Here is a 20,754-nt window from a genome sequence, read left to right as displayed (position 1 = left end):
AGTCAGATTTTTGCTGAAATTGTGACCCCGACCGGGGCTTAGGGATTTTTTCAAAAAAATATTTTCTGCCGGTTAAGTTTTTGAGGGCTGATTTCTTGTCCTGTGATAAAAAGCCTTCTGTTTCCATCGCCAAAGCTTTCAGGGGATCATTTGCAAGCTTCTGGCATCATTTTTGAGTGAATTGCCAAATGTCAGATTTTTGCTGAAATTGTGACCCCGGGGCTTAGGGATTTTTTCAAAAAAATATTTGCTGCCGGTTAAGTTTTTGAGGGCTGATTTCTTGTCCTGTGATAAAACCCTTCTGTTTCCATCGCCAAAGCTTTCAGGGGATCATTTGCAAGCTTCTGGCACCATTTTTGAGTGAATTGCCAAAAGTCAGATTTTGGCTGAAATTGTGACCCCGGGGCTTAGGGATTTTTTCAAAAAAATATTTTCTGCCCGTTAAGTTTTTGAGGGCTGATTTCTTGTCCTGTGATAAAAAGCCTTCTGTTTCGAGTGCCAAACCTTTCAGGAGAGCATTTTCAAGCTTCTGGCACCATTTTTGAGTGAATTGCCAAAAGTCAGATTTTTGCTGAAATTGTGACCCCGGGGCTTAGGGATTTTTTCAAAAAAATATTTTCAGCTGGTTAAGTTTTTGAGGGCTGATTTCTTGTCCTGTGATAAAAAGCCTTCTGTTTCCATCTCCAAAGCTTTCAGGGGATCATTTGCAAGCTTCTGGCACCATTTTTGAGTGAATTGCCAAAAGTCAGATTTTGGCTGAAATTGTGACCCCGACCGGGGCTTAGGGATTTTTTCAAAAAAATATTTTCTGCCGGTTAAGTTTTTGAGGGCTGATTTCTTGTCCTGTGATAAAAAGCCTTCTGTTTCCATCGCCAAAGCTTTCAGGGGAACATTTGCAAGCTTCTGGCACCATTTTTGAGTGAATTGCCAAAAGTCAGATTTTTGCTGAAATTGTGACCCCGACCGGGGCTTAGGGATTTTTTCAAAAAAATATTTTCTGCCGGTTAAGTTTTTGAGGGCTGATTTCTTGTCCTGTGATAAAAAGCCTTCTGTTTCCATCGCCAAAGCTTTCAGGGGATCATTTGCAAGCTTCTGGCACCATTTTTGAGTGAATTGCCAAAAGTCAGATTTTGGCTGAAATTGTGACCCCGACCGGGGCTTAGGGATTTTTTCAAAAAAATATTTTCTGCCCGTTAAGTTTTTGAGGGCTGATTTCTTGTCCTGTGATAAAAAACCTTCTGTTTCGAGTGCCAAACCTTTCAGGAGAGCATTTTCAAGCTTTTGGCACCATTTTTGAGTGAATTGCCAAAAGTCAGATTTTTGCTGAAATTGTGACCCCGGGGCTTAGGGATTTTTTCAAAAAAATATTTTTAGCCGGTTAAGTTTTTGAGGGCTGATTTCTTGTCCTGTGATAAAAAGCCTTCTGTTTCCATCGCCAAAGCTTTCAGGGGATCATTTGCAAGCTTCTGGCACCATTTTTGAGTGAATTGCCAAAAGTCAGATTTTTGCTGAAATTGTGACCCCGGGGCTTAGGGATTTTTTCAAAAAAATATTTTCAGCTGGTTAAGTTTTTGAGGGCTGATTTCTTGTCCTGTGATAAAAAGCCTTCTGTTTCCATCTCCAAAGCTTTCAGGGGATCATTTGCAAGCTTCTGGCACCATTTTTGAGTGAATTGCCAAAAGTCAGATTTTTGCTGAAATTGTGACCCCGGGGTTTAGGGATTTTTTCAAAAAAATATTTTCTGCCGGTTAAGTTTTTGAGGGCTGATTTCTTGTCCTGTGATAAAAAGCCTTCTGTTTCCATCGCCAAAGCTTTCAGGGGATCATTTGCAAGCTTCTGGCACCATTTTTGAGTGAACTGCCAAAAGTCAGATTTTTGCTGAAATTGTGACCCCGGGGCTTAGGGATTTTTTCAAAAAAGTATTTTCTACCCGTTAAGTTTTTGAGGGCTGATTTCTTGTCCTGTGATAAAAAGCCTTCTGTTTCGAGTGCCAAACCTTTCAGGAGAGCATTTTCAAGCTTTTGGCACCATTTTTGAATGAATTGCCAAAAGTCAGATTTTTGCTGAAATTGTGACCCCGGAGCTTAGGGATTTTTTCAAAAAAATATTTTCTGCCGGTTAAGTTTTTGAGGCCGGATTTCTTGTCCTGTGATAAAAAGCCTTCTGTTTCGAGTCCCAAACCTTTCAGGAGAGCATTTTCAAGCTTTTGGCACCATTTTTGAGTGAATTGCCAAAAGTCAGATTTTTGCTGAAATTGTGACCCCGGGGCTTAGGGATTTTTTCAAAAAAATATTTTCTGCCGGTTAAGTTTTTGAGGGCTGATTTCTTGTCCTGTGATAAAAAGCCTTCTGTTTCCATCGCCAAAGCTTTCAGGGGATCATTTGCAAGCTTCTGGCATCATTTTTGAGTGAATTGCCAAAAGTCAGATTTTTGCTGAAATTGTGACCCCGGGGCTAAGGGATTTTTTTCAAAAAAATTTTTTCTGCCGGTTAAGTTTTTGAGGGCTGATTTCCTGTCCTGTGATAAAAAGCCTTCTGTTTCCATCGCCAAAGCTTTCAGGGGATCATTTGCAAGCTTCTGGCACCATTTTTGAGTGAACTGCCAAAAGTCAGATTTTTGCTGAAATTGTGACCCCGGGGCTTAGGGATTTTTTCAAAAAAGTATTTTCTACCCGTTAAGTTTTTGAGGGCGGATTTCTTGTCCTGTGATAAAAAGCCTTCTGTTTCCATCGCCAAACCTTTCAGGAGAGCATTTTAAAGCTTTTGGCACCATTTTTGAGTGAATTGCCAAAAGTCAGATTTTTGCTGAAATTGTGACCCCGGGGCTTAGGGATTTTTTCAAAAAAATATTTTCTGCCGGTTAAGTTTTTGAGTGCTGATTTCTTGTCCTGTGATAAAAAGCCTTCTGTTTCCATCTCCAAAGCTTTCAGGGGATCATTTGCAAGCTTCTGGCACCATTTTTGAGTGAATTGCCAAAAGTCAGATTTTGGCTGAAATTGTGACCCCGACCGGGGCTTAGGGATTTTTTCAAAAAAATATTTTCTGCCGGTTAAGTTTTTGAGGGCTGATTTCTTGTCCTGTGATAAAAAGCCTTCTGTTTCCATCGCCAAAGCTTTCAGGGGAACATTTGCAAGCTTCTGGCACCATTTTTGAGTGAATTGCCAAAAGTCAGATTTTTGCTGAAATTGTGACCCCGACCGGGGCTTAGGGATTTTTTCAAAAAAATATTTTCTGCCGGTTAAGTTTTTGAGGGCTGATTTCTTGTCCTGTGATAAAAAGCCTTCTGTTTCCATCGCCAAAGCTTTCAGGGGATCATTTGCAAGCTTCTGGCATCATTTTTGAGTGAATTGCCAAATGTCAGATTTTTGCTGAAATTGTGACCCCGGGGCTTAGGGATTTTTTCAAAAAAATATTTGCTGCCGGTTAAGTTTTTGAGGGCTGATTTCTTGTCCTGTGATAAAACCCTTCTGTTTCCATCGCCAAAGCTTTCAGGGGATCATTTGCAAGCTTCTGGCACCATTTTTGAGTGAATTGCCAAAAGTCAGATTTTGGCTGAAATTGTGACCCCGGGGCTTAGGGATTTTTTCAAAAAAATATTTTCTGCCCGTTAAGTTTTTGAGGGCTGATTTCTTGTCCTGTGATAAAAAGCCTTCTGTTTCGAGTGCCAAACCTTTCAGGAGAGCATTTTCAAGCTTCTGGCACCATTTTTGAGTGAATTGCCAAAAGTCAGATTTTTGCTGAAATTGTGACCCCGGGGCTTAGGGATTTTTTCAAAAAAATATTTTCAGCTGGTTAAGTTTTTGAGGGCTGATTTCTTGTCCTGTGATAAAAAGCCTTCTGTTTCCATCTCCAAAGCTTTCAGGGGATCATTTGCAAGCTTCTGGCACCATTTTTGAGTGAATTGCCAAAAGTCAGATTTTTGCTGAAATTGTGACCCCGGGGCTTAGGGATTTTTTCAAAAAAATATTTTCTGCCGGTTAAGTTTTTGAGGGCTGATTTCTTGTCCTGTGATAAAAAGCCTTCTGTTTCCATCGCCAAAGCTTTCAGGGGATCATTTGCAAGCTTCTGGCACCATTTTTGAGTGAACTGCCAAAAGTCAGATTTTTGCTGAAATTGTGACCCCGGGGCTTAGGGATTTTTTCAAAAAAGTATTTTCTACCCGTTAAGTTTTTGAGGGCTGATTTCTTGTCCTGTGATAAAAAGCCTTCTGTTTCGAGTGCCAAACCTTTCAGGAGAGCATTTTCAAGCTTTTGGCACCATTTTTGAATGAATTGCCAAAAGTCAGATTTTTGCTGAAATTGTGACCCCGGAGCTTAGGGATTTTTTCAAAAAAATATTTTCTGCCGGTTAAGTTTTTGAGGCCGGATTTCTTGTCCTGTGATAAAAAGCCTTCTGTTTCGAGTCCCAAACCTTTCAGGAGAGCATTTTCAAGCTTTTGGCACCATTTTTGAGTGAATTGCCAAAAGTCAGATTTTTGCTGAAATTGTGACCCCGGGGCTTGGGGATTTTTTCAAAAAAATATTTTCTGCCGGTTAAGTTTTTGAGGGCTGATTTCTTGTCCTGTGATAAAAAGCCTTCTGTTTCCATCGCCAAAGCTTTCAGGGGATCATTTGCAAGCTTCTGGCACCATTTTTGAGTGAATTGCCAAAAGTCAGATTTTGGCTGAAATTGTGACCCCGACCGGGGCTTAGGGATTTTTTCAAAAAAATATTTTCTGCCCGTTAAGTTTTTGAGGGCTGATTTCTTGTCCTGTGATAAAAAACCTTCTGTTTCGAGTGCCAAACCTTTCAGGAGAGCATTTTCAAGCTTTTGGCACCATTTTTGAGTGAATTGCCAAAAGTCAGATTTTTGCTGAAATTGTGACCCCGGGGCTTAGGGATTTTTTCAAAAAAATATTTTTAGCCGGTTAAGTTTTTGAGGGCTGATTTCTTGTCCTGTGATAAAAAGCCTTCTGTTTCCATCGCCAAAGCTTTCAGGGGATCATTTGCAAGCTTCTGGCACCATTTTTGAGTGAATTGCCAAAAGTCAGATTTTTGCTGAAATTGTGACCCCGGGGCTTAGGGATTTTTTCAAAAAAATATTTTCAGCTGGTTAAGTTTTTGAGGGCTGATTTCTTGTCCTGTGATAAAAAGCCTTCTGTTTCCATCTCCAAAGCTTTCAGGGGATCATTTGCAAGCTTCTGGCACCATTTTTGAGTGAATTGCCAAAAGTCAGATTTTTGCTGAAATTGTGACCCCGGGGCTTAGGGATTTTTTCAAAAAAATATTTTCTGCCGGTTAAGTTTTTGAGGGCTGATTTCTTGTCCTGTGATAAAAAGCCTTCTGTTTCCATCGCCAAAGCTTTCAGGGGATCATTTGCAAGCTTCTGGCACCATTTTTGAGTGAACTGCCAAAAGTCAGATTTTTGCTGAAATTGTGACCCCGGGGCTTAGGGATTTTTTCAAAAAAGTATTTTCTACCCGTTAAGTTTTTGAGGGCTGATTTCTTGTCCTGTGATAAAAAGCCTTCTGTTTCGAGTGCCAAACCTTTCAGGAGAGCATTTTCAAGCTTTTGGCACCATTTTTGAATGAATTGCCAAAAGTCAGATTTTTGCTGAAATTGTGACCCCGGAGCTTAGGGATTTTTTCAAAAAAATATTTTCTGCCGGTTAAGTTTTTGAGGGCTGATTTCTTGTCCTGTGATAAAAAGCCTTCTGTTTCGAGTCCCAAACCTTTCAGGAGAGCATTTTCAAGCTTTTGGCACCATTTTTGAGTGAATTGCCAAAAGTCAGATTTTTGCTGAAATTGTGACCCCGGGGCTAAGGGATTTTTTTCAAAAAATTTTTTTCTGCCGGTTAAGTTTTTGAGGGCTGATTTCCTGTCCTGTGATAAAAAGCCTTCTGTTTCCATCGCCAAAGCTTTCAGGGGATCATTTGCAAGCTTCTGGCACCATTTTTGAGTGAACTGCCAAAAGTCAGATTTTTGCTGAAATTGTGACCCCGGGGCTTAGGGATTTTTTCAAAAAAGTATTTTCTACCCGTTAAGTTTTTGAGGGCGGATTTCTTGTCCTGTGATAAAAAGCCTTCTGTTTCCATCGCCAAACCTTTCAGGAGAGCATTTTAAAGCTTTTGGCACCATTTTTGAGTGAATTGCCAAAAGTCAGATTTTTGCTGAAATTGTGACCCCGGGGCTTAGGGATTTTTTCAAAAAAATATTTTCTGCCGGTTAAGTTTTTGAGGGCTGATTTCTTGTCCTGTGATAAAAAGCCTTCTGTTTCCATCGCCAAAGCTTTCAGGGGATCATTTGCAAGCTTCTGGCACCATTTTTGAGTGAATTGCCAAAAGTCAGATTTTGGCTGAAATTGTGACCCCGACCGGGGCTTAGGGATTTTTTCAAAAAAATATTTTCTGCCGGTTAAGTTTTTGAGGGCTGATTTCTTGTCCTGTGATAAAAAGCCTTCTGTTTCCATCGCCAAAGCTTTCAGGGGAACATTTGCAAGCTTCTGGCACCATTTTTGAGTGAATTGCCAAAAGTCAGATTTTTGCTGAAAATGTGACCCCGACCGGGGCTTAGGGATTTTTTCAAAAAAATATTTTCTGCCGGTTAAGTTTTTGAGGGCTGATTTCTTGTCCTGTGATAAAAAGCCTTCTGTTTCCATCGCCAAAGCTTTCAGGGGATCATTTGCAAGCTTCTGGCACCATTTTTGAGTGAATTGCCAAAAGTCAGATTTTGGCTGAAATTGTGACCCCGACCGGGGCTTAGGGATTTTTTCAAAAAAATATTTTCTGCCCGTTAAGTTTTTGAGGGCTGATTTCTTGTCCTGTGATAAAAAACCTTCTGTTTCGAGTGCCAAACCTTTCAGGAGAGCATTTTCAAGCTTTTGGCACCATTTTTGAGTGAATTGCCAAAAGTCAGATTTTTGCTGAAATTGAGACCCCGGGGCTTAGGGATTTTTTCAAAAAAATATTTTTAGCCGGTTAAGTTTTTGAGGGCTGATTTCTTGTCCTGTGATAAAAAGCCTTCTGTTTCCATCGCCAAAGCTTTCAGGGGATCATTTGCAAGCTTCTGGCACCATTTTTGAGTGAATTGCCAAAAGTCAGATTTTTGCTGAAATTGTGACCCCGGGGCTTAGGGATTTTTTCAAAAAAATATTTTCTGCCGGTTAAGTTTTTGAGGGCTGATTTCTTGTCCTGTGATAAAAAGCCTTCTGTTTCCATCGCCAAAGCTTTCAGGGGATCATTTGCAAGCTTCTGGCACCATTTTTGAGTGAACTGCCAAAAGTCAGATTTTTGCTGAAATTGTGACCCCGGGGCTTAGGGATTTTTTCAAAAAAGTATTTTCTACCCGTTAAGTTTTTGAGGGCTGATTTCTTGTCCTGTGATAAAAAGCCTTCTGTTTCGAGTGCCAAACCTTTCAGGAGAGCATTTTCAAGCTTTTGGCACCATTTTTGAATGAATTGCCAAAAGTCAGATTTTTGCTGAAATTGTGACCCCGGAGCTTAGGGATTTTTTCAAAAAAATATTTTCTGCCGGTTAAGTTTTTGAGGCCGGATTTCTTGTCCTGTGATAAAAAGCCTTCTGTTTCGAGTCCCAAACCTTTCAGGAGAGCATTTTCAAGCTTTTGGCACCATTTTTGAGTGAATTGCCAAAAGTCAGATTTTTGCTGAAATTGTGACCCCGGGGCTTAGGGATTTTTTCAAAAAAATATTTTCTGCCGGTTAAGTTTTTGAGGGCTGATTTCTTGTCCTGTGATAAAAAGCCTTCTGTTTCCATCGCCAAAGCTTTCAGGGGATCATTTGCAAGCTTCTGGCATCATTTTTGAGTGAATTGCCAAAAGTCAGATTTTGGCTGAAATTGTGACCCCGACCGGGGCTTAGGGATTTTTTCAAAAAAATATTTTCTGCCGGTTAAGTTTTTGAGGGCTGATTTCTTGTCCTGTGATAAAAAGCCTTCTGTTTCGAGTCCCAAACCTTTCAGGAGAGCATTTTCAAGCTTTTGGCACCATTTTTGAGTGAATTGCCAAAAGTCAGATTTTTGCTGAAATTGTGACCCCGGGGCTTAGGGATTTTTTCAAAAAAATATTTTCTGCCGGTTAAGTTTTTGAGGGCTGATTTCTTGTCCTGTGATAAAAAGCCTTCTGTTTCCATCGCCAAAGCTTTCAGGGGATCATTTGCAAGCTTCTGGCATCATTTTTGAGTGAATTGCCAAAAGTCAGATTTTTGCTGAAATTGTGACCCCGGGGCTAAGGGATTTTTTTTAAAAAATTTTTTTCTGCCGGTTAAGTTTTTGAGGGCTGATTTCCTGTCCTGTGATAAAAAGCCTTCTGTTTCCATCGCCAAAGCTTTCAGGGGATCATTTGCAAGCTTCTGGCACCATTTTTGAGTGAACTGCCAAAAGTCAGATTTTTGCTGAAATTGTGACCCCGGGGCTTAGGGATTTTTTCAAAAAAGTATTTTCTACCCGTTAAGTTTTTGAGGGCTGATTTCTTGTCCTGTGATAAAAAGCCTTCTGTTTCGAGTGCCAAACCTTTCAGGAGAGCATTTTCAAGCTTTTGGCACCATTTTTGAGTGAATTGCCAAAAGTCAGATTTTTGCTGAAATTGTGACCCCGGGGCTTAGGGATTTTTTCAAAAAAATATTTTCTGCCGGTTAAGTTTTTGAGGGCTGATTTCTTGTCCTGTGATAAAAAGCCTTCTGTTTCCATCGCCAAAGCTTTCAGGGGATCATTTGCAAGCTTCTGGCACCATTTTTGAGTGAATTGCCAAAAGTCAGATTTTTGCTGAAATTGTGACCCCGGCCGGGGCTTAGGGATTTTTTCAAAAAAATATTTTCTGCCGGTTAAGTTTTTGAGGGCTGATTTCTTGTCCTGTGATAAAAAGCCTTCTGTTTCCATCGCCAAAGCTTTCAGGGGATCATTTGCAAGCTTCTGGCACCATTTTTGAGTGAATTGCCAAAAGTCAGATTTTTGCTGAAATTGTGACCCCGACCGGGGCTTAGGGATTTTTTCAAAAAAATATTTTCTGCCGGTTAAGTTTTTGAGGGCTGATTTCTTGTCCTGTGATAAAAAGCCTTCTGTTTCCATCGCCAAAGCTTTCAGGGGATCATTTGCAAGCTTCTGGCACTATTTTTGAGTGAATTGCCAAAAGTCAGATTTTTGCTGAAATTGTGACCCCGGGGCTTAGGGATTTTTTCAAAAAAATATTTTTAGCCGGTTAAATTTTTGAGGGCTGATTTCTTGTCCTGTGATAAAAAGCCTTCTGTTTCCATCGCCAAAGCTTTCAGGGGATCATTTGCAAGCTTCTGGCACCATTTTTGAGTGAATTGCCAAAAGTCAGATTTTTGCTGAAATTGTGACCCCGGGGCTTAGGGATTTTTTCAAAAAAATATTTTCAGCTGGTTAAGTTTTTGAGGGCTGATTTCTTGTCCTGTGATAAAAAGCCTTCTGTTTCCATCTCCAAAGCTTTCAGGGGATCATTTGCAAGCTTCTGGCACCATTTTTGAGTGAATTGCCAAAAGTCAGATTTTTGCTGAAATTGTGACCCCGGGGCTTAGGGATTTTTTCAAAAAAATATTTTCTGCCGGTTAAGTTTTTGAGGGCTGATTTCTTGTCCTGTGATAAAAAGCCTTCTGTTTCCATCGCCAAAGCTTTCAGGGGATCATTTGCAAGCTTCTGGCACCATTTTTGAGTGAACTGCCAAAAGTCAGATTTTTGCTGAAATTGTGACCCCGGGGCTTAGGGATTTTTTCAAAAAAATATTTTCTACCCGTTAAGTTTTTGAGGGCTGATTTCTTGTCCTGTGATAAAAAGCCTTCTGTTTCGAGTGCCAAACCTTTCAGGAGAGCATTTTCAAGCTTTTGGCACCATTTTTGAATGAATTGCCAAAAGTCAGATTTTTGCTGAAATTGTGACCCCGGGGCTTAGGGATTTTTTCAAAAAAATATTTTCTGCCGGTTAAGTTTTTGAGGCCGGATTTCTTGTCCTGTGATAAAAAGCCTTCTGTTTCGAGTCCCAAACCTTTCAGGAGAGCATTTTCAAGCTTTTGGCACCATTTTTGAGTGAATTGCCAAAAGTCAGATTTTTGCTGAAATTGTGACCCCGACCGGGGCTTAGGGATTTTTTCAAAAAAATATTTTCTGCCGGTTAAGTTTTTGAGGGCTGATTTCTTGTCCTGTGATAAAAAGCCTTCTGTTTCCATCGCCAAAGCTTTCAGGGGATCATTTGCAAGCTTCTGGCACTATTTTTGAGTGAATTGCCAAAAGTCAGATTTTTGCTGAAATTGTGACCCCGGGGCTTAGGGATTTTTTCAAAAAAATATTTTTAGCCGGTTAAATTTTTGAGGGCTGATTTCTTGTCCTGTGATAAAAAGCCTTCTGTTTCCATCGCCAAAGCTTTCAGGGGATCATTTGCAAGCTTCTGGCACCATTTTTGAGTGAATTGCCAAAAGTCAGATTTTTGCTGAAATTTTGACCCCGGGGCTTAGGGATTTTTTCAAAAAAATATTTTCTGCCGGTTAAGTTTTTGAGGGCTGATTTCTTGTCCTGTGATAAAAAGCCTTCTGTTTCCATCGCCAAAGCTTTCAGGGGATCATTTGCAAGCTTCTGGCACCATTTTTGAGTGAACTGCCAAAAGTCAGATTTTTGCTGAAATTGTGACCCCGGGGCTTAGGGATTTTTTCAAAAAAATATTTTCTACCCGTTAAGTTTTTGAGGGCTGATTTCTTGTCCTGTGATAAAAAGCCTTCTGTTTCGAGTGCCAAACCTTTCAGGAGAGCATTTTCAAGCTTTTGGCACCATTTTTGAATGAATTGCCAAAAGTCAGATTTTTGCTGAAATTGTGACCCCGGGGCTTAGGGATTTTTTCAAAAAAATATTTTCTGCCGGTTAAATTTTTGAGGCCGGATTTCTTGTCCTGTGATAAAAAGCCTTCTGTTTCGAGTCCCAAACCTTTCAGGAGAGCATTTTCAAGCTTTTGGCACCATTTTTGAGTGAATTGCCAAAAGTCAGATTTTTGCTGAAATTGTGACCCCGGGGCTTAGGGATTTTTTCAAAAAAATATTTTCTGCCGGTTAAGTTTTTGAGGGCTGATTTCTTGTCCTGTGATAAAAAGCCTTCTGTTTCCATCGCCAAAACCTTCAGGGGATCATTTGCAAGCTTCTGGCATCATTTTTGAGTGAATTGCCAAAAGTCAGATTTTTGCTGAAATTGTGACCCCGGGGCTAAGGGATTTTTTTCAAAAAAAATTTTTCTGCCGGTTAAGTTTTTGAGGGCTGATTTCCTGTCCTGTGATAAAAAGCCTTCTGTTTCCATCGCCAAAGCTTTCAGGGGATCATTTGCAAGCTTCTGGCACCATTTTTGAGTGAACTGCCAAAAGTCAGATTTTTGCTGAAATTGTGACCCCGGGGCTTAGGGATTTTTTCAAAAAAGTATTTTCTACCCGTTAAGTTTTTGAGGGCTGATTTCTTGTCCTGTGGTAAAAAGCCTTCTGTTTCCATCGCCAAAGCTTTCAGGGGATCATTGGCAAGCTTCTGGCACCATTTTTGAGTGAATTGCCAAAAGTCAGATTTTTGCTGAAATTGTGACCCCGGGGCTTAGGGATTTTTTCAAAAAAATATTTTCTGCCGGTTAAGTTTTTGAGGGCTGATTTCTTGTCCTGTGATAAAAAGCCTTCTGTTTCCATCGCCAAAGCTTTCAGGGGATCATTGGCAAGCTTCTGGCACCATTTTTGAGTGAATTGCCAAAAGTCAGATTTTTGCTGAAATTGTGACCCCGGGGCTTAGGGATTTTTTCAAAAAAATATTTTCTGCCGGTTAAGTTTTTGAGGGCTGATTTCTTGTCCTGTGATAAAAAGCCTTCTGTTTCCATCGCCAAAGCTTTCAGGGGAGCATTTTCAAGCTTTTGGCACCATTTTTGAGTGAATTGCCAAAAGTCAGATTTTTGCTGAAATTTTGACCCCGGGGCTTAGGGATTTTTTCAAAAAAATGTTTTCTGCCGGTTAAGTTTTTGAGGGCTGATTTCTTGTCCTGTGATAAAAAGCCTTCTGTTTCCATCGCCAAAGCTTTCAGGGGATCATTTGCAAGCTTCTGGCACCATTTTTGAGTGAATTGCCAAAAGTCAGATTTTTGCTGAAATTGTGACCCCGGGGCTTAGGGATTTTTTCAAAAAAATATTTTCTGCCGGTTAAGTTTTTGAGGGCTGATTTCTTGTCCTGTGATAAAAAGCCTTCTGTTTCCATCGCCAAAGCTTTCAGGGGATCATTGGCAAGCTTCTGGCACCATTTTTGAGTGAATTGCCAAAAGTCAGATTTTTGCTGAAATTGTGACCCCGGGGCTTAAGGATTTTTTCAAAAAAATATTTTCTGCCGGTTAAGTTTTTGAGGGCTGATTTCTTGTCCTGTGATAAAAAGCCTTCTGTTTCCATCGCCAAAGCTTTCAGGGGATCATTTGCAAGCTTCTGGCATCATTTTTGAGTGAATTGCCAAAATTCAGATTTTTGCTGAAATTGTGACCCCGGGGCTTAGGGATTTTTTCAAAAAAATATTTGCTGCCGGTTACATTTTTGAGGGCTGATTTCTTGTCCTGTGATAAAAAGCCTTCTGTTTCCATCGCCAAAGCTTTCAGGAGAGCATTTGCAAGCTTCTGGCACCATTTTTGAGTGAACTGCCAAAAGTCAGATTTTTGCTGAAATTGTGACCCCGGGGCTTAGGGATTTTTTCAAAAAAGTATTTTCTACCCGTTAAGTTTTTGAGGGCTGATTTCTTGTCCTGTGATAAAAAACCTTCTGTTTCGAGTGCCAAACCTTTCAGGAGAGCATTTTCAAGCTTTTGGCACCATTTTTGAGTGAATTGCCAAAAGTCAGATTTTTGCTGAAATTGTGACCCCGGGGCTTAGGGATTTTTTAAAAAAAATATTTTCTGCCGGTTAAGTTTTTGTGGGCAGATTTCTTGTCCTGTGATAAAAAGCCTTCTGTTTCGAGTGCCAAACCTTTCAGGAGAGCATTTTCAAGCTTTTGGCACCATTTTTGAGTGAATTGCCAAAAGTCAGATTTTTGCTGAAATTGTGACCCCGGGGCTTAGGGATTTTTTCAAAAAAATATTTTCTGCCGGTTAAGTTTTTGAGGGCAGATTTCTTGTCCTGTGATAAAAAGCCTTCTGTTTCGAGTGCCAAACCTTTCAGGAGAGCATTTTCAAGCTTTTGGCACCATTTTTGAGTGAATTGCCAAAAGTCAGATTTTTGCTGAAATTGTGACCCCGGGGCTTAGGGATTTTTTCAAAAAAATATTTTCTGCCGGTTAAGTTTTTGAGGGCTGATTTCTTGTCCTGTGATAAAAAGCCTTCTGTTTCCATCGCCAAAGCTTTCAGGGGAGCATTTTCAAGCTTTTGGCACCATTTTTGAGTGAATTGCCAAAAGTCAGATTTTTGCTGAAATTGTGACCCCGGGGCTTAGGGATTTTTTCAAAAAAATGTTTTCTGCCGGTTAAGTTTTTGAGGGCTGATTTCTTGTCCTGTGATAAAAAGCCTTCTGTTTCCATCGCCAAAGCTTTCAGGGGATCATTTGCAAGCTTCTGGAACGGTTTTTGAGTGAATTGCCAAAAGTCAGATTTTTGCTGAAATTGTGACCCCGGGGCTTAGGGATTTTTTCAAAAAAATATTTTCTGCCGGTTAAGTTTTTGAGGGCTGATTTCTTGTCCTGTGATAAATAGCCTTCTGTTTCCATCCCCAAAGCTTTCAGGGCATCATTTGCAAGCTTCTGGCACCATTTTTGAGTGAATTGCCAAAAGTCAGATTATTGCTGAAATTGTGACCCCGGGGCTTAGGGATTTTTTCAAAAAAATATTTGCTGCCGGTTAAGTTTTTGAGGGCTGATTTCTTGTCCTGTGATAAAAAGCCTTCTGTTTTCATCGCCAAAGCTTTCAGGGGATCATTTGCAAGCTTCTGGCACCATTTTTGAGTGAATTGCCAAAAGTCAGATTTTTGCTGAAATTGTGACCCCGGCCAGGGCTTAGGGATTTTTTCAAAAAAATATTTTCTGCTGGTTAAGTTTTTGAGGGCTGATTTCTTGTCCTGTGATAAAAAGCCTTCTGTTTCCATCGCCAAAGCTTTCAGGGGATCATTTGCAAGCTTCTGGCACCATTTTTGAGTGAATTGCCAAAAGTCAGATTTTTGCTGAAATTGTGACCCCGACCGGGGCTTAGGGATTTTTTCAAAAAAATATTTTCTGCCGGTTAAGTTTTTGAGGGCTGATTTCTTGTCCTGTGATAAAAAGCCTTCTGTTTCCATCGCCAAAGCTTTCAGGGGATCATTTGCAAGCTTCTGGCACTATTTTTGAGTGAATTGCCAAAAGTCAGATTTTTGCTGAAATTGTGACCCCGGGGCTTAGGGATTTTTTCAAAAAAATATTTTTAGCCGGTTATGTTTTTGAGGGCTGATTTCTTGTCCTGTGATAAAAAGCCTTCTGTTTCCATCGCCAAAGCTTTCAGGGCATCATTTGCAAGCTTCTGGCACCATTTTTGAGTGAATTGCCAAAAGTCAGATTTTTGCTGAAATTGTGACCCCGGGGCTTAGGGATTTTTTCAAAAAAATATTTTCAGCTGGTTAAGTTTTTGAGGGCTGATTTCTTGTCCTGTGATAAAAAGCCTTCTGTTTCCATCTCCAAAGCTTTCAGGGGATCATTTGCAAGCTTCTGGCACCATTTTTGAGTGAATTGCCAAAAGTCAGATTTTTGCTGAAATTGTGACCCCGGGGCTTAGGGATTTGTTCAAAAAAATATTTTCTGCCGGTTAAGTTTTTGAGGGCTGATTTCTTGTCCTGTGATAAAAAGCCTTCTGTTTCCATCGCCAAAGCTTTCAGGGGATCATTGGCAAGCTTCTGGCACCATTTTTGAGTGAATTGCCAAAAGTCAGATTTTTGCTGAAATTGTGACCCCGGGGCTTAGGGATTTTTTCAAAAAAATATTTTCTGCCGGTTAAGTTTTTGAGGGCTGATTTCTTGTCCTGTGATAAAAAGCCTTCTGTTTCCATCGCCAAAGCTTTCAGGGGAGCATTTTCAAGCTTTTGGCACCATTTTTGAGTGAATTGCCAAAAGTCAGATTTTTGCTGAAATTGTGACCCCGGGGCTTAGGGATTTTTTCAAAAAAATATTTTCTGCCGGTTAAGTTTTTGAGGGCTGATTTCTTGTCCTGTGATAAAAAGCCTTCTGTTTCCATCGCCAAAGCTTTCAGGGGATCATTTGCAAGCTTCTGGCATCATTTTTGAGTGAATTGCCAAAAGTCAGATTTTTGCTGAAATTGTGACCCCGGGGCTTAGGGATTTTTTCAAAAAAATATTTTCTGCCGGTTAAGTTTTTGAGGGCTGATTTCTTGTCCTGTGATAAAAAGCCTTCTTTTTCCATCGCCAAAGCTTTCAGGGGATCATTGGCAAGCTTCTGGCACCATTTTTGAGTGAATTGCCAAAAGTCAGATTTTTGCTGAAATTGTGACCCCGGGGCTTAGGGATTTTTTCAAAAAAATATTTTCTGCCGGTTAAGTTTTTGAGGGCTGATTTCTTGTCCTGTGATAAAAAGCCTTCTGTTTCCATCGCCAAAGCTTTCAGGGGATCATTGGCAAGCTTCTGGCACCATTTTTGAGTGAATTGCCAAAAGTCAGATTTTTGCTGAAATTGTGACCCCGGGGCTTAGGGATTTTTTCAAAAAAATATTTTCTGCCGGTTAAGTTTTTGAGGGCTGATTTCTTGTCCTGTGATAAAAAGCCTTCTGTTTCCATCGCCAAAGCTTTCAGGGGATCATTGGCAAGCTTCTGGCACCATTTTTGAGTGAATTGCCAAAAGTCAGATTTTTGCTGAAATTGTGACCCCGGGGCTTAGGGATTTTTTCAAAAAAATATTTTCTGCCGGTTAAGTTTTTGAGGGCTGATTTCTTGTCCTGTGATAAAAAGCCTTCTGTTTCCATCGCCAAAGCTTTCAGGGGATCATTGGCAAGCTTCTGGCACCATTTTTGAGTGAATTGCCAAAAGTCAGATTTTTGCTGAAATTGTGACCCCGGGGCTTAGGGATTTTTTCAAAAAAGTATTTTCTACCCGTTAAGTTTTTGAGGGCTGATTTCTTGTCCTGTGATAAAAAGCCTTCTGTTTCGAGTGCCAAACCTTTCAGGAGAGCATTTTCAAGCTTTTGGCACCATTTTTGAGTGAATTGCCAAAAGTCAGATTTTTGCTGAAATTGTGACCCCGGGGCTTAGGGATTTTTTCAAAAAAATATTTTCTGCCGGTTAAGTTTTTGAGGGCAGATTTCTTGTCCTGTGATAAAAAGCCTTCTGTTTCGAGTGCCAAACCTTTCAGGAGAGCATTTTCAAGCTTTTGGCACCATTTTTGAGTGAATTGCCAAAAGTCAGATTTTTGCTGAAATTGTGACCCCGGGGCTTAGGGATTTTTTCAAAAAAATATTTTCTGCCGGTTAAGTTTTTGAGGGCGGATTTCTTGTCCTGTGATAAAAAGCCTTCTGTTTCGAGTGCCAAACCTTTCAGGAGAGCATTTTCAAGCTTTTGGCACTATTTTTGAGTGAATTGCCAAAAGTCTGATTTTTGCTGAAATTGTGACCCCGGGGCTTAGGGATTTTTTCAAAAAAATATTTTCTGCCGGTTAAGTTTTTGAGGGCTGATTTCTTGTCCTGTGATAAAAAGCCTTCTGTTTCCATCGCCAAAGCTTTCAGGGGAGCATTTTCAAGCTTTTGGCACCATTTTTGAGTGAATTGCCAAAAGTCAGATTTTTGCTGAAATTGTGACCCCGGGGCTTAGGGATTTTTTCAAAAAAATATTTTCTGCCGGTTAAGTTTTTGAGGGCTGATTTCTTGTCCTGTGATAAAAAGCCTTCTGTTTCCATCCCCAAAGCTTTCAGGGCATCATTTGCAAGCTTCTGGCACCATTTTTGAGTGAATTGCCAAAAGTCAGATTATTGCTGAAATTGTGACCCCGGGGCTTAGGGATTTTTTCAAAAATATATTTTCTGCCGGTTAAGTTTTTGAGGGCTGATTTCTTGTCCTGTGATAAAAAGCCTTCTGTTTCCATCGCCAAAGCTTTCAGGGGATCATTTGCAAGCTTCTGGCATCATTTTTGAGTGAATTGCCAAAAGTCAGATTTTTGCTGAAATTGTGACCCCGGGGCTTAGGGATTTTTTCAAAAAAATATTTGCTGCCGGTTACGTTTTTGAGGGCTGATTTCTTGTCCTGTGATAAAAAGCCTTCTGTTTCCATCGCCAAAGCTTTCAGGGGAGCATTTGCAAGCTTCTGGCACCATTTTTGAGTGAACTGACAAAAGTCAGATTTTTGCTGAAATTGTGACCCCGGGGCTTAGGGATTTTTTCAAAAAAGTATTTTCTACCCGTTAAGTTTTTGAGGGCTGATTTCTTGTCCTGTGATAAAAAGCCTTCTGTTTCGAGTGCCAAACCTTTCAGGAGAGCATTTTCAAGCTTTTGGCACCATTTTTGAGTGAATTGCCAAAAGTCAGATTTTTGCTGAAATTGTGACCCCGGGGCTTAGGGATTTTTTCAAAAAAATATTTTCTGCCGGTTAAGTTTTTGAGGGCAGATTTCTTGTCCTGTGATAAAAAGCCTTCTGTTTCGAGTGCCAAACCTTTCAGGAGAGCATTTTCAAGCTTTTGGCACCATTTTTGAGTGAATTGCCAAAAGTCAGATTTTTGCTGAAATTGTGACCCCGGGGCTTAGGGATTTTTTCAAAAAAATATTTTCTGCCGGTTAAGTTTTTGAGGGCTGATTTCTTGTCCTGTGATTAAAAGCCTTCTGTTTCCATCGCCAAAGCTTTCAGGGGAGCATTTTCAAGCTTTTGGCACCATTTTTGAGTGAATTGCCAAAAGTCAGATTTTTGCTGAAATTGTGACCCGGGGCTTAGGGATTTTTTCAAAAAAATATTTTCTGCCGGTTAAGTTTTTGAGGGCTGATTTCTTGTCCTGTGATAAAAAGCCTTCTGTTTCCATCGCCAAAGCTTTCAGGGGATCATTTGCAAGCTTCTGGCATCATTTTTGAGTGAATTGCCAAAAGTCAGATTTTTGCTGAAATTGTGACCCCGGGGCTTAGGGATTTTTTCAAAAAAATATTTGCTGCCGGTTACGTTTTTGAGGGCTGATTTCTTGTCCTGTGATAAAAAGCCTTCTGTTTCCATCGCCAAAGCTTTCAGGGGAGCATTTGCAAGCTTCTGGCACCATTTTTGAGTGAACTGACAAAAGTCAGATTTTTGCTGAAATTGTGACCCCGGGGCTTAGGGATTTTTTCAAAAAAGTATTTTCTACCCGTTAAGTTTTTGAGGGCTGATTTCTTGTCCTGTGATAAAAAGCCTTCTGTTTCGAGTGCCAAACCTTTCAGGAGAGCATTTTCAAGCTTTTGGCACCATTTTTGAGTGAATTGCCAAAAGTCAGATTTTTGCTGAAATTGTGACCCCGGGGCTTAGGGATTTTTTCAAAAAAATATTTTCTGCCGGTTAAGTTTTTGAGGGCAGATTTCTTGTCCTGTGATAAAAAGCCTTCTGTTTCGAGTGCCAAACCTTTCAGGAGAGCATTTTCAAGCTTTTGGCACCATTTTTGAGTGAATTGCCAAAAGTCAGATTTTTGCTGAAATTGTGACCCCGGGGCTTAGGATTTTTTCAAAAAAATATTTTCTGCCGGTTAAGTTTTTGAGGGCTGATTTCTTGTCCTGTGATTAAAAGCCTTCTGTTTCCATCGCCAAAGCTTTCAGGGGAGCATTTTCAAGCTTTTGGCACCATTTTTGAGTGAATTGCCAAAAGTCAGATTTTTGCTGAAATTGTGACCCCGGGGCTTAGGGATTTTTTCAAAAAAATATTTTCTGCCGGTTAAGTTTTTGAGGGCTGATTTCTTGTCCTGTGATAAAAAGCCTTCTGTTTCCATCGCCAAAGCTTTCAGGGGATCATTTGCAAGCTTCTGGCATCATTTTTGAGTGAATTGCCAAAAGTCAGATTTTTGCTGAAATTGTGACCCCGGGGCTTAGGGATTTTTTCAAAAAAATATTTTCTGCCGGTTAAGTTTTTGAGGGCTGATTTCTTGTCCTGTGATAAAAAGCCTTCTGTTTCCATCGCCAAAGCTTTCAGGGGATCATTGGCAAGCTTCTGGCACCATTTTTGAGTGAATTGCCAAAAGTCAGATTTTTGCTGAAATTGTGACCCCGGGGCTTAGGGATTTTTTCAAAAAAAAAATTTCTGCCGGTTAAGTTTTTGAGGGCTGATTTCTTGTCCTGTGATAAAAAGCCTTCTGTTTCCATCGCCAAAGCTTTCAGGGGAGCATTTGCAAGCTTCTGGCACCATTTTTGAGTGAACTGACAAAAGTCAGATTTTTGCTGAAATTGTGACCCCGGGGCTTAGGGATTTTTTCAAAAAAGTATTTTCTACCCGTTAAGTTTTTGAGGGCTGATTTCTTGTCCTGTGATAAAAAGCCTTCTGTTTCGAGTGCCAAACCTTTCAGGAGAGCATTTTCAAGCTTTTGGCACCATTTTTGAGTGAATTGCCAAAAGTCAGATTTTTGCTGAAATTGTGACCCCGGGGCTTAGGGATTTTTTCAAAAAAATATTTTCTGCCGGTTAAGTTTTTGAGGGCAGATTTCTTGTCCTGTGATAAAAAGCCTTCTGTTTCGAGTGCCAAACCTTTCAGGAGAGCATTTTCAAGCTTTTGGCACCATTTTTGAGTGAATTGCCAAAAGTCAGATTTTTGCTGAAATTGTGACCCCGGGGCTTAGGGATTTTTTCAAAAAAATATTTTCTGCCGGTTAAGTTTTTGAGGGCTGATTTCTTGTCCTGTGATAAAAAGCCTTCTGTTTCCATCGCCAAAGCTTTCAGGGGATCATTTGCAAGCTTCTGGCACCATTTTTGAGTGAATTGCCAAAAGTCAGATTTTTGCTGAAATTGTGACCCCGGGGCTTAGGGATTTTTTCAAAAAAATATTTTCTGCCGGTTAAGGTTTTTGAGGGCTGATTTCTTGTCCTGTGATAAAAAGCCTTCTGTTTCCATCGCCAAAGTTTTCAGGGGAGCATTTTCAAGCTTTTGGCACCATTTTTGAGTGAATTGCCAAAAGTCAGATTTTTGCTGAAATTGTGACCCCGGGGCTTAGGGATTTTTCAAAAAAATATTTTCTGCCGGTTAAGTTTTTGAGGGCTGATTTCTTGTCCTGTGATAAAAAGCCTTCTGTTTCCATCCCCAAAGCTTTCAGGGCATCATTTGCAAGCTTCTGGCACCATTTTGAGTGAATTGCCAAAAGTCAGATTATTGCTGAAATTGTGACCCCGGGGCTTAGGGATTTTTTCAAAAAAATATTTTCTGCCGGTTAAGTTTTTGAGGGCTGATTTCTTGTCCTGTGATAAAAAGCCTTCTGTTTCCATCGCCAAAGCTTTCAGGGGATCATTTGCAAGCTTCTGGCATCATTTTTGAGTGAATTGCCAAAAGTCAGATTTTTGCTGAAATTGTGACCCCGGGGCTTAGGGATTTTTTCAAAAAAATATTTGCTGCCGGTTACGTTTTTGAGGGCTGATTTCTTGTCCTGTGATAAAAAGCCTTCTGTTTCCATCGCCAAAGCTTTCAGGGGAGCATTTGCAAGCTTCTGGCACCATTTTTGAGTGAACTGACAAAAGTCAGATTTTTGCTGAAATTGTGACCCCGGGGCTTAGGGATTTTTTCAAAAAATTATTTTCTACCCGTTAAGTTTTTGAGGGCTGATTTCTTGTCCTGTGATAAAAAGCCTTCTGTTTCGAGTGCCAAACCTTTCAGGAGAGCATTTTCAAGCTT

The sequence above is a fragment of the Podarcis vaucheri genome (assembly GCF_965113315.1).
Source record: "Podarcis vaucheri genome assembly, chromosome: 9".
NCBI classification, from domain to species: domain Eukaryota; kingdom Metazoa; phylum Chordata; class Lepidosauria; order Squamata; family Lacertidae; genus Podarcis; species Podarcis vaucheri.
This window is presented reverse-complemented; position numbering follows the sequence as displayed.